Below are 13551 nucleotides of genomic sequence, written 5' to 3'. Positions count from 1 at the left end.
GATTCGAACCCGCCACCTTAGGTGTATGTGGCTGGCGCCTTAGCTGCTTGAGCCACAGGCGCTGAGCCTACTTCCTTTATTTCAAGAAAGATTTAAAGGTGTGTGTGAGCTATGCCTACTACATGCATATTAAATAGCAAATGAGTTAATTAGTTAAAAATAAACAACCCTCCCCACGTTGTTGTCATAATATACTGCTATTAGGTGGTACCAGAATCATAATATCTTCCATAATCTTTTTGGGCTCAAGTTGAACCAACTCAAATAAATTTTTTTTTAAATTTTAGATTAATTAAACAAATTATTAGGTTCCAAATATTTGCATTTGTTAGATACGGTACCTGTTGTAGTTGTGTCCTGCATCTAGAAGGTGTGTGACATACCCTTACCTTGTGCTTATTAGGTGGGGATGCACAAGTCCCTCTCCTTCTCCCCCTCTACCCTAACTTGAATTAAATTGAGTTTTTCTGTTCTGTGGGAATGTATTAGTTCGTCTTCTGGCTTCATATTAGTACTGAGTATATTGGATACTTGCTTTTCCATTCTTGTGATACTTACTAATGAGAATGTTCTCCATCTCCATCAAGGTTAATACAAAGATGTAAAGTCTTCATCTTTTTTATGACTGAATAGTATTACATGGCGTACATAAACCATAGTTTATTAATCCATCCATGGGTTAATGGGCACTTGGGTTGTTTCCACATCTTGGTGGTTGTAAATTAGGCTATGATACCAAATAAGGTTTTTAACAATAGTGATATATGGTTATAAACTTGTTTAAATAGCAAAAAATTTAACTTAAGCAAAATTAATTATAAAATGCTTCTTATTTTTGAAATTTTAGAATTTTTAATATTTTTCCACTTTGCTTTTATCACTTCTTTCTAATTCCAAGTGGAGATATCAATCCTTTTAGGTTTTTTCTTGTGATCTATTTGCCTGACTTGGAATATAAATACCCTGACTGCTTATTAGTAGCAAGTTTTTTACTTTCTGTTCTAGTTACAGTTAGCCTCTTTAGTCTTTCTGAGTTTTTCACCTGAGTACAGGGAGTATCTCAGTTTACCTCCTCTTTTTTTTTGACCCTGGGTAGAGTGGTATAGCATCACAGCTCATAGCAACCTCCAACTCCTGGGCTAAAGCGATTCTCCTGCCTCCGCCTCCCAGGTAGCTGGGATTACAGGTGCCTGCCACAATGCCCGGTTGTTTTTTGGTTGCAGCTATCATTGTTGTTTGTGTGGCCCGGGCTGGATTCAAACCCGCCAGCTCAGGTGTACGTGGCTGGCGCCTTAGCCACTTGAGCCATAGGTGGGGAGCCAGTTTACCTCCTCTTAAAAAACAAAGTGTGTTTTTTTTTGGCTTTTATCATTATTTTTGACACATAATAATTGCACGTATTTTATGGGGCACAGTGTGATTTTTTTTTTTTTTTGAGACAGAGTTTCACTTATTAAGCCTCAGTAGAGTGCAATGGCAGCACAGCTCACAGCAACCTCCAACTCCTTGGGCTTAGGTGATTCTCTTGCCTCAGCCTCCCGAGTAGCTGGGACTACAGGTATCTGCTATAACGCCTGGCCATTTTTTTGTTGCAGTTTGGCTGGGTTTGGGCTTGAACCTACTACCCTTGGCATATGGGGCCAGTGCCCTACCCACTGAGGCACAGGAGCTGCCCCACAGTGTGATATTTTGATACATATACGTATGAGTATACAATGTGTAATGATCAAATAAGGGTAATTAGCATATCTATGAGCTCAAACATTTATCTTATTTTTGTGTTGGGAATATTCAAAATCTGCTCTTCTAGCTATTTGATAACATACCATAAGTTGTTAATCATGGTCACTCTAGTGACTATGTCAATCTAGAACGTATTCTTTCTATCTAGCTGAGCTTCTGTATCTATTTTTTAACCTTCGTCTGTTCCACTCCACCCCCCTACTCTGTCCAGCTTCTAGTAACTATTATTCTACTTTCAACTTCTACAAGACCAAGTATTTGATCTTCCACATATGAATGAGAATGTGTGACATTTATCTTTCTGTGCTTATTTCACTTACCATAGTGTTCTCTAAGATTATCCATGTTGTTAACAAGGACAGATTTTGTGCTTTTTTATGACACAGTAGTATTCCATTATGTATATATACCACATTTTCTTCATTCATCTGTTGATGGCCACTTAGGTTGATTCCGTATTTTGGCTATTGTGCAAGAAACATGGATGTACAGATCTCTCTTCAACATACTGATTTTCTTTTTCTTTGTTTATATACCCAGTAGTGGGATTGCTGAATATTATGGTAGTTTCATTTTTAGTTTTAGTTTTCTGAGGAACCTCCATACTGTTTTCCATAATGGCTGTGCTAATTTAAATTCCCACTAACAGTGTATAAGAGGTCCCCTTTCTTTATATCTTTGCCAGCATCTTTTATTGTTTGTCTTTTTAATAATAGCCATTCTAAATGGGTAATATGGTATCTCTTTGTGCTTTTCATTTGCATTTATCTGATGATCACTGATGTTGAGAATTTTTTCCTATCAGCCATTTGTATGTCTTCTTTTGAGAGCTTTTCAGCTCATTTGCCCATTTTTAAGTCAGGTTATTTGAGAAATGTGTATGTTTTGAGAAAATTTTATGTATAATTTTTAAAAACTTTTTTACCTCTCCATTCTCAGAGACGTTGTGGTAGGCAGAATTTCTAAAATGACCTCCCAGAGATATTCTGCCCTAACCCTGGAAACCTGTGACCATGATGAGATACCACTCCCATGATTATGGTATGCTATGGCATAGTTGATTTTAAGATAGGGAGATTAGTCAGATCTAATCACATGATCCCTTAGAAACAGCAAGATTTCTCTGGCTCATAAGAAGGGAAAGACAAAAGTTCAAAACCCGAGGACTTGAGATGCTGTTGCTGGCTTGAAGGTATAGGGGCCGTGTGATATGGATGTAGTAGCCTCTGGGTGCTCGAAATAGCCCTGAGATGACAGCAAGAAAGGGACCTCAGAGGTGCAGCTGCAGAGAAGTAGATTTTGCTAACAACCTAAGTGAGCTTGAAAGTTGATATGTTTGGCTCGGTGCCTATAGCTCAACCGGCTAAGGCGCCAGCCACGTACACCTAAGGTGGCGGGTTCGAATCCCCAGCCCGGACCCACCAAAACAACAATGACAGCTGCAACCAAAAAAAAAAAATAGCCAGGCATTATGGCGGGCGCCTGTGGTCCCAGCTACTTGGGAGGCTGAGGCAGGAGACTCGCTGGAGCCCAGGAGTTGGAGGTTGCTGTGAGCTGTAATGCCACGGCACTCTACCCAGAGGGACAGCTTGAGGCTCTGTCTAAAAAAAAAAAAAAAAAAAAAAGTTGATATGTTCCCCCAACCTCCAGATAAGATCCTAGTTCAGCTGACACCTTGATTTTTCAGCCTTGTGGTGCCCGGAGCAAAGAATCTAACCAAGCCTATCTGAACTTTGACTTACAGAACTGTAAGATAATAAACAGATGTTGGTTTAAGCTGCTAAATTTGTGGTAACTTGTTACTTAGCAATAGAGAAATACCACAGGTATCAGTGGAAGTGTCTAATTGTGTTGCATGATCTTTGTTTTAGATTAAAAGGTCAAACCTAGAATCCTAGATATCAGATAGATTTTGTAGAGGGTATGCATAAGGCAACTAGTTGAATAAACTTTGGTTATGTCTGGCAATGATTGAAGAGTAAGAATCAATCTGGAAACATAACTTCAAAATTTCCGAATCTATATATCATCAGTTTTGATTTGTGTGAATGTCACTGAATCTGAGTATATTTATACCCAGTTTCAACACCAAGATGAAAAGTGTAACTAGGGAAGTACTACTCATGCCAAAAGCAGAAGCAGTAGAGGAGAAATCAGACCTCAACTCTGCTAAATGGCTGAAGGGACTGAACTGCAGGGCTTTGTTCATTCCCTGAGAACAACAAATTCTTTGCTTATAGAATATGTAAGCAGATAATTCTGAATGTATTCTAAATGGAAATTAGTAGTAAGGATATGTTTGAAGTTTGTATTACATGGAGATCAAACCAGTTGGTGGCCTTCTCATATAAGATAGTATAGGTCAGTGTTTCTCAATCCTTTTTTCATTATTATCCCCTAAGGAGACTTTTTGAGATAGTCTTACTCTGTTGCCCGGGGTAGAGTGTCATGGCATTAGCTCAGCTCACAGCAACCTCAAACTCCTGGATTCAAGAAATCCTCTTGCTTCAGCCTCCCAAGTAGCTGGGACTACAGGTACCCATCACAGCCCCCGGCTAATTTTTCTGTTTTTTGGAGAGATAGAGTCTCACTCTTACTCAGGCTGGTCCTGAACCCCTTAGCTCAAGTGATCCTCCCATCTCAGTCTCCCAGAGTGCTGGGATTATTGGTGTGAGCCACAGGGCCTGGATCCTAAGGAGGCTTTTAAGCAATTTTTCTTAACAACACCCCTGACCTCCAGTGAAATTTTAATACCACTCATATACTATATATCTATTTTTTAATTGTATGTTTATCTGTGCTTGAGACTTAAAAGAGTAAAATCATTCCACTCTTCCAAAACCAAGTTTCACCCTTGGGGTCAATATTACCCTTGCTAAGAATGCATGAAATAGATACTATTGTGACTAGATAAAATTGAAGATGTATTTAAAGAGATCATCAAAAAAGTTATTTCGGGTGGTGCTTGTGGCTCAAGTAGTGGGGCGCTGGCCCCATGTGCTGGAGGTGGAGGGTTCGAGCCAGGCCCCGGCCCAAAACTACAAAAAAAAAAAAAAAAAAAAGGTTAAATAAAACATTGTGATTGGAAACTTGTTAAAAAAAAAAAAAAAGGTTATTTTCAACCAGGTGCAGTGGCTCACACCTGTAATCCCAGCACTTGGGAGATAGAGGTAGGTAGATTGCCGGAGCTCAGTTTCGAGACCAGCGTGAGTCAGAGTAAGACCTCATCTCTAAAAATAGCCGGTGTTGTGGCAGGCATCTGTAGTCCCAGCTACTTGGAGGCTGAGGAGCCTAAGAGTTGAGGTTGCTGTGAGGTATGATGCCACAGCACTCTACTGAGGGTGACAAAGTGAGACTCTGTCTCCAAAAAAAGAAAAAGAAAAGATACCTTCACATTGTAATCTGGAGATTAAAGGTCTAGTGATGTGGTCCAAACTTAAGCCAACAAAAAGAGATGTTAACATCTGGATAACTTAGTTCAAGAGTACCTGCAGGAGAGTAAAATGTAGCAGTGGCAAATATTTATTATACTAACAGTGATGATTACCCAGATCCTTGCTGTAACGAGAAACGAGATAGCACATTTCTGCATTATGTGTATTTCCTGAGTCATTTCTAGGCTTTGTTAATGATTCAAGGAATCTAGGTGTCCTCCTTGAGGGGGCCAATATTGCTTTGGAAGTAACTCCTCTACTGTTTCCCAAAGGTAGAGGCAGGGTGTCAGAGTCCCATTTTAGCATCCTAATTTTTCCTTGGAACAATTACTTTTGTAGTTCTTTTTCTTTCTCATTGGCAGAATTTGCTGTGGGGTCCAAACTTGCAGGAGGTAATAAGGTAGGGCTTGTAAACTCAAATGACTATGAGCAACAGGCATGTAATAGGAATGTATGAAACAGTGAAACGTAAGACATAAATGTTTTATTAGTCAATTTTGGCTGTCGAGAATAGGAGCAAACAATCATGGGTCTGCAGAGGTGTGAAGGTGGGTCTTACCTCCTTTAGACTGTGGTTAGATTCAGTTTGGCCCACAGCCGGAACAGTGGCAGGAAAACTAGGGAGAGATTTCAAATGGGTGTTCCTTGAATATAATCTGCTGGCATAATTTTTTATCCTGCTCACTGTTTTGAAAGACAAGATTACCAGGTTGCTGTCCTAATGTAGCAGCTTAGCATATGCAGTAGATTGGGTCATAGCTCCCAGTTCTTCACTCACTCCTAACTTAGAAACAAACATTCTTTTCCAGGATGGTTTCTTAGGGTGTTTTATATGGCACGTGTTCAGTAAATACTGTAAAATGAACAATTATTTCCCTTGATACTATTTGATTTTTGTCAATAGTGCAACTTAGGGTACTTGTCATTTCCACGTCCCCCTGCTTTTTTCTGTTCTGTTCTCCTCTTTCCTCTTTCTCCTTCCCTTCCTATTTATTTCCAAAGCAGCGGCTATCAGTATGAAGTGAGAGGGAGTACTGGAGAGAATCCAAGGTATAAACTCTTCCACATGTTGATGTAAAAAGTAATTTAAGAGCAAGGCTTCTAAAAAAAAAAAAGAGCAAGGGTTCTTTCACAAGGCAAAGTGCAAACTGGCCTTCTTTGTCTTCTCTGCTACACACCTGCACTTTGGTTTTAGTACTTAGATTTTTTTGTTGTTGTTTCAGACATGGTTTTGCTCTGTTGCTCAGGTTAAGAGACCAATGGCATGGCTGTAACTCATTGCAATCTCAAACTTCTGGGCTTAGGCAGTCCTTCTCACCTTAGCTTCTCAAGTAGCTGGGACTACAGGTATATTACATTGTGCCCAGCTAGTTTTTTAAATTTTTTGTAGAGATGAGGTCTTGCTGTATTGCTCAGGCTGGTCTTGAATTTCTGGCCTTAATCAGTTCTACTGCTTTGCCCTCCTAAAGTGAGAGCGTTATTGGTAAAATGAATTCTGTAGTTCTGAAGACCTACTTACTTATATTTCTGCATAATTATTAAACAGATAGAGACAAGTAGTTAGATACTGAGGTCATTAAAAAAAATGGTAAGAAGTTTCCATGTGCTGCTTTTGTATCAGATTAGAGTCAGGCAGTTTTTTTTTTTTCTCTTCTCAGAGAGAGTCTGACTTTGATGCCCTCAGTAGAGTGTTGTGGTGTCACAGCTCACAGCAACCTCCAGCTCTTGGGCTTAGGTGATTCTCTTGCTTCAGCCTCCTGAGTAGCTGGGACTACAGGCGCCTGCCACAATGCCTGGCTATTTTTTGTTGCAGTTTGGCCGGGGTCAGGTTTGAATCCGCCACCCTCAGTGTATGGGGCCAGTGCCCTACCTACTGAGCCACAGGCGCCGCCTGAGTCAGGCAGTTTTTAAACTTTGTTTTGTCAAGTGTTGGCTTTGCATATTACCCTGTCCTGTTTCCCCTGTCTTGAATGTGGGGAGAGTTAACTTGGTAAGATTCTAGGTCCTGACAGCTCTTGGTTTCAGATTCATCTCAACCGTGTAATCTAATTTCAGATGAAAATGAATAGGCTTCATTTTTACTTTAGCACAATTACACTTTCTCTTCTTGGGAATAATTCTTTCCTCTGCAAACTAATTATTAATATTTGCTTCCTTATTGATGTCTGAGTGATCTTCGCTACAGGTTTTCTTTCATTTCCTTTATATTTCTCAGGTAGGGTTAATAAACTGTACCTCTAACTATATGAAGTTAATTGTGTTTTACTGGTGTTTTCTGTGTCTAAATGTTGTGTTCTCTCTGAGTTTCCAAAAAGCATAGAACTTTGACTGTCGGCTCGGCGCCTATAGCTCAACCGGCTAAGGCGCCAGCCACGTACACCTAAGGTGGCGGGTTCGAATCCCCAGCCCGGACCCGCCAAACAACAATGACGGCTGCAAACAAAAAATAGCCGGGCGTTGTGGCGGGCGCCTGTGGTCCCAGCTGCTTGGGAGGCAGAGGCAGGAGACTCGCTTGAGCCCAGGAGTTGGAGGTTGCTGTGAGCTGTAATGCCACAGCACTCTACCCAGGGGGACAGCTTGAGGCTCTGTCTCAAAAAAAAAAAAAAAAAAAAAAGAACTTTGACTGTCTGGTTTGGCATTTTTCCTCTTTCTAACCACTATTGCCGCTGAAGCTGCCAGCTGAATACGACTTGAAATTTTGTGGTTTGAGTGTTACAATTCATAGCTAAACTATCTGAAGTAAAATTTATTAATGTTGAAATGTTTTCACCCACTAAGTAAACCTGAAAAAATAATGAAATTTAACTCCAAGCAGCTCATAAAACTGCATATGGTATTATTTTTTATAAAAGCTATGAAGAGAGGGAAAAAGATCCGAGATTGCTAAAGAATTAGAAATTAATTTAGTTTAAAGTTAATGCTATTGTCTAAACTTAAAAAAAAAATCCCAAAATTGGGCGGTGCCTGTGGCTCAAGGAGTAGGGCACCAGCTCCATATACCAGAGGTGGTGGGTTCAAACCCGGCCCTGGCCAAAAAAAAAAAAAAAAAACCCAAAATTAAAAAATCAAACAAACCCAGAAATCACTTAATGTTATTCGCATGACATTCCACTTTCTCTAGCCTATACTGAATCAATACATAAAAATAACGTAGAGAAGATGCCAATTATACTTGTTTACATTTTTGGATTTTTTACATGTTTTCTTTAAAGATGAAATAGTAAGAAGTGCATTAACGTACATAGTTACCATTCAATTAAAAAAATGTGTATACATTCTTGGCAAAAAAAAAAGATGAAATAGTAAGTTTAATACATTTTCATGGTTCTTGATACTTTCTGAGTATTTTCAGATATATCATATCTGAAACCTTAAAATGTTGGCTTGTTTCATTTTTCTACTAAAATTCACAAAGCATGTTAGCTTTAAGCTCATTAAATGTGAAAATATGTTGAAAAGCTGACATATAGTTGGCATGTATAGAAAGGTCAGTCCTCTCTTCCTCTACAGTTTATGCTCTGAAGAATAAGCATTTCTTAACTTTGATTGACAGAAGTTTCCTTGCCCTGGTACTTGATAATTAATTTGATCGGTGTTATCTTTGATAATGATAAAAAGGTCCATGAAAAGTTTTTGGGGCCCTTTAAACTAGCATTCTCCAAAGCAAGGTATAGAAGATTTTAGGTTGTGGGAAGAAAAATACTAAAATTTTTATCCGTATTTTAGTCTAACACATGAAATTTACCTTATTAACATTTAATCTGGGCGTTTACACTGGCATCCTTACTGGGTCTGTGTGGGACCGTTACATTATCCTGTCTAGTCTATGAGGAAAGGAGGTAGAGGGTTCACAGAGGCCCCTTGCTTGTACCTTTATTCTCAACATGTTGGGATGACTTATAAGTCTACATGTACCTAGTTACACAAGTGGCATAAAAAGATTCCTGCAAAGAAACTGTAGGTTGAAGAGCGTACTAGTCATGGGAGCAAAAGTGGACTACACACATACAGGTCAGAGCTGATGATTCTCATATGATTAGTGAAGTAAAAATCAATGACAAAATAATCCCATCTGAGGAGACATACAAAAAACCTTGAAATTATAAAGAAGACAATTTGATCTATGGAATTATATCCATTATTGTTAACAATGAAAGTATCTGTTACTCTTTGTTTGTCTAAATACTGGCTAGTGCTAGTAGGAAGCCATCATAATTAACAAACATACAGGACAGGAAGACAAACTTATGGAAGGTTTTCAGTGAATTTTTTTTTTAATTTATTAATTTTTTTGAGACGGAGTTTCACTTTGTCACTCTGGGTAGAGTGCTGTGGCATCATAGTTCACAGTAATGTCAAACAAACTCTTGGGCTCAGGTGATCCTCTTGCTTCAGCCTCCTGAGTAGCTGGGACTACAGGTGCCTGCCACAACACCTGGCTAGTTTTTCTTTCTTTCTTTTTCTTTTTTTTTTTTTTTTTTTTTGTTGCAGTTTTTGGCTGGGGCCAGGTCTGAACCACTACCCCTGGTATATGGGGCCGGCTCCCCACTCCTTTGAGCAACAGGTGCCGCCCACTAGTTTTTCTATTTTTAGTAGGTAGGGTCTTGCTCTTGCTCAGGGTTGTTTTGAACTCCTGAGCTCAGGCAATCCAGAGTGCTAGGATTACAGGCATGCCTATCCTTAGGCAATCTTTCTGTGACATTTTAAAGTTATGTGATACATAGTTGCATATCAAAAAATGTTTTAGTAAAATTAGTAATAAATATTTGAAAGCCTCCTTTTGGTTTTCTTAAGAGCAAAAGACCAAATACAATACATTACTAGTAACATTGGGAACATCCCTCATCCTTCCTGTTATAGTAAAATAATGAAATAAAACATAGGAAACAACATGGTAACAACTTAAATGGATTTTTTGGTGAACAAATGCTTTCAGAATATGTATAGAAATAATTGAAGAGGATTTGAAGCATCAAGAATTAAATTATTAAAAGTGGGAGGATGCTATGTATTTAAAGCACAGATATTTCTATGTTTTGCTTCAGTCCTAAAATACATGAAGAACTAATTTGTGCCTTTAAAATAAAAATGTATCAGAGTAGGTATATTCTCAAAAATAAATGACTTTATGAATATAAAACAATGTATAGGAGGGAATTTCTTGGGATAATGGTAATGTTTTAAATTTTTAAGAATTTAGATTGCATTTTTTTTTTTTTTTTGAGATGGAGCCTCAAGCTATCCCCCTGGGTAGAGTGCCATGGCATCACAGCTCACAGCAACCTCCAACTCCTGGGCTCAAGCGAGTCTCCTGCCTCAGCCTCCCAAGTAGCTGGGACTACAGGCGCCCGCCACAACGCCTGGCCATTTTTTGGTTGCAGCCATCATTGTTGTTTGGCGGGCCCAGGCTGGGGATTCTAACCCGCCACCTTAGGTGTATGTGGCTGGCGCCTTAGCCGCTTGAGCCACAGGCCCTGAGCCTAGATTGCATATGTTAATACGAAGCCATCATAATTAACAAACACACAAGACATAGTAAAATAATGAAATTTGTTAGAATTTTGAAATGATGGACTTATTTACATTTCATTATATGTAAAATTTATTTCAAAAGAAAGAAGAATCATATGTATGCTTCTTTCATTGTAAATGATGTGTATCATTTACACTGTCAGAGAAAAATATATTGATGTCTGACTTAGAAATGCATAAAAAATCTATGATGGATTGGTGAATGGATCAATCATGTAGTATGATATAGTAATGGTATGGTATAATAAATATAGTAAAAATTATAAATACAAAGCCTTGGTGGTGGGTATATTGATGGTCTCTGTAAAATTCTTTTAGCTTTTCGGTTGCAATCTATAGTAGCACAGAAGTTGATGTTAGATGTGCGAAGGATACGTCAGGATGTCATTAATGCTAATTTTTATAAAACTCTGACCATTGAAGTGTAGAATCTGTATGATGCTCTGTAATGAGATGTAATGAGATGATGAAGCTCATAAGAGCTTCTCTGATTATCACACAACAAAGATTATAAAAGAGTTGTTGAACTTAAAAGATGGGCAAAGCATTTTTTTAAATGAAAAGACAAGATATATCAAATTTGCTGACCCTTTTTATATGACAAGTGGCTATGTAATATGCTATGTTGCAGAATTAAAATCAACTAACCAATAACCAATCAGCATAAGTCTTACTTCATCTCTTCAAAGTAGACTCCATCTCAAAAAAATAAAATAAATATGGGACAATATTTTATATACTCTTGAAAAATCTTCCAGGTAAAGGATTTTAGTCAATAGAGTGAGGGAACAGGGAAAAGGGAAATGTTAGTTAAAGTTACAAAGTTTCATTTAGATAGGAGGTTTAGTGGTTGATTGTACAGCTTGGTTATTACAGTAATAATGTGTTGTATATGTCAAAATTGCTAAAAGAGTGGATTTTATTTTATTTTTAATTTAAAAAAATTTTTTGAGATAGAGTCTCAAGCTGTCACCCTGGGTAGAGCGCTGTGGCATCACAGCTCACAGCAACCTCAAACTCTTAGGCTCAAGCGATTCTCTTGCCTTAGCCTCCCAAGTAGCTGGGACTATAGGTGCCTGCCACAATGCCCACCAGGGCACTCTACCACGGGTGACAAAGTGAGACTGTCTCAAAAAAAAAAAGAGAATCATCATTGCTCTACTATAAATGTTGTTTTTGTGAGAGTGAAAAGATCTTTTGTGAGAATAATAAATATGAAACTATTTCAATGTTTATAATCTTATTGATTTTTATTTTCTATTTTGTGTATGTTTCATATTATATAGAACATAGTAGTAAAATAGTTTGTACATAATAAATGTTCATGTATTGGAGGACTATAAATTTTTTTGTTTGGCTGTTTTGTTTGGCTGGTTAGAGTATATAATCAAAGAAGTTTGAAGAACTCTTCACTGATGACTCATAATGTAGCATACTATTATTAATAGCAGTAATTACTTATTCTTAAAGTCTAAACCGTAATTTTAGGGATTATAAGTCAGCACATGGTTTCTAATATGTGAGCATTTGTTTTTTTAAGGTTGAGCCTTGATAGTTTAAGTTTACTTTTAGTCTGAATTTTAAAGCCGTGGTTCTCTAAGTATAGAGCAGCATCAGCATCACCTGGGAACATATTAGAACTATAAATTCGTAGGCCATCTCCCAGACCTACAGAATGAGAAATGCTGGCTAATAAGCTTGCCAGGTGATTTTAATGCTTACTCGGGGCTGAGAACCACTGATCTAAACGATTTAGATTCACAGCTCATCCCCTCTTCTTTCTTCCTGTTTCATGATGTGTCTGAGATAGTTTCTTTATGTTTATAGCACATGGTATATCTCAGTTTTAGCTTCGGCATTTTTTCATCTCTACTTTTTTTTTCTTTTCTACCTTATATTTTCTTTTCTTCTCCCTTCCTCTTCTTTTCCTTTCCTTCCATTGTGAAAAACTGTTCATTAGTGTTATGATCACAAAAGAGATCCTTCTTTGGTTCTTAAAATTTGAGTGCCGCAGCTAATGTACTAAATAGCATATACTTAAATGAGATTTTTTTTAACATTAAAAATTAATTTTGTTATTTTCAGTTAGATTTGAATATGCATATGATTAATTTCCTATTTTTTCCTGTCTATACTCTCTTGATAGTGAGCTTTATAATCTCAAAATAGCTTTCTGACAATTAAAATTTCAAAATATGTATTTCAAAATATGAATCATCTAGATTCAGTAATTGTTGAATTTTGATTTATTTACTTTATTTCTCTTTCCAGACACACACAAATATGTACACATCTTTTTTCTGAAGTATTTGAAGTAAATTGTGTATTAATACCTTTACTCTTAAGAATAAAGATCCAAGTAGCCCCTAATGGGACAAGTATGACATTGTTTTGAAAGGCCAATTTTTAACAAATGCCAAACCATTTATTAAAGACCTTTAAATAAGGTTCTACTGTAAATGTCTCAATGAGGAAAAGGTATAGAACTCCAAGTTGTGGACGTATAAGTGAATGAATCTTCCAGCCTTTGTCAACCAAAGTTTCTCATCTGAACTACAAAATACACAGGATGATTTGAGAAACTATTTCATCAGTTCCTCTGAGGCTAGAACATAACTAATACCAATCTGTATGCAGGGGAACAGTTAATTCATTGCTTATGATGGATATCTTAGGGCTCTAGGGCAGCAGTTCTCAACCTGTGGGTCGTGACTCACAGGAACTAACTGTAGTAAAGGGTCTCCGCATTAGAAAGGTTGAGAACCACTGCTCTAGGGCTTAATCTTTCCCAGGAGCCCAGGTTAGTTGGATGCGTATGTGGCAAACTCTTTTTTTTTTTTTT

At 37.7% G+C, this 13551-nt stretch overlaps 1 protein-coding gene across 1 annotated transcript in view; it reads left to right on the top strand.

Moving 5' to 3' along the window:
- The window catches only part of RAD51B (RAD51 paralog B), a 647586-nt gene that overhangs the window by 15869 nt on the left and 618166 nt on the right, over positions 1–13551 (top strand). The gene's annotated exons all lie outside the window — the stretch shown is intronic.

This window comes from Otolemur garnettii, unplaced genomic scaffold, assembly GCF_000181295.1.
Source record: "Otolemur garnettii isolate 467f Iridium unplaced genomic scaffold, OtoGar3 scaffold00115, whole genome shotgun sequence".
Classification (NCBI taxonomy): domain Eukaryota; kingdom Metazoa; phylum Chordata; class Mammalia; order Primates; family Galagidae; genus Otolemur; species Otolemur garnettii.
Note: the sequence above shows the minus strand (reverse complement) of the source record. Positions and strands in the feature narration are given on the sequence as shown.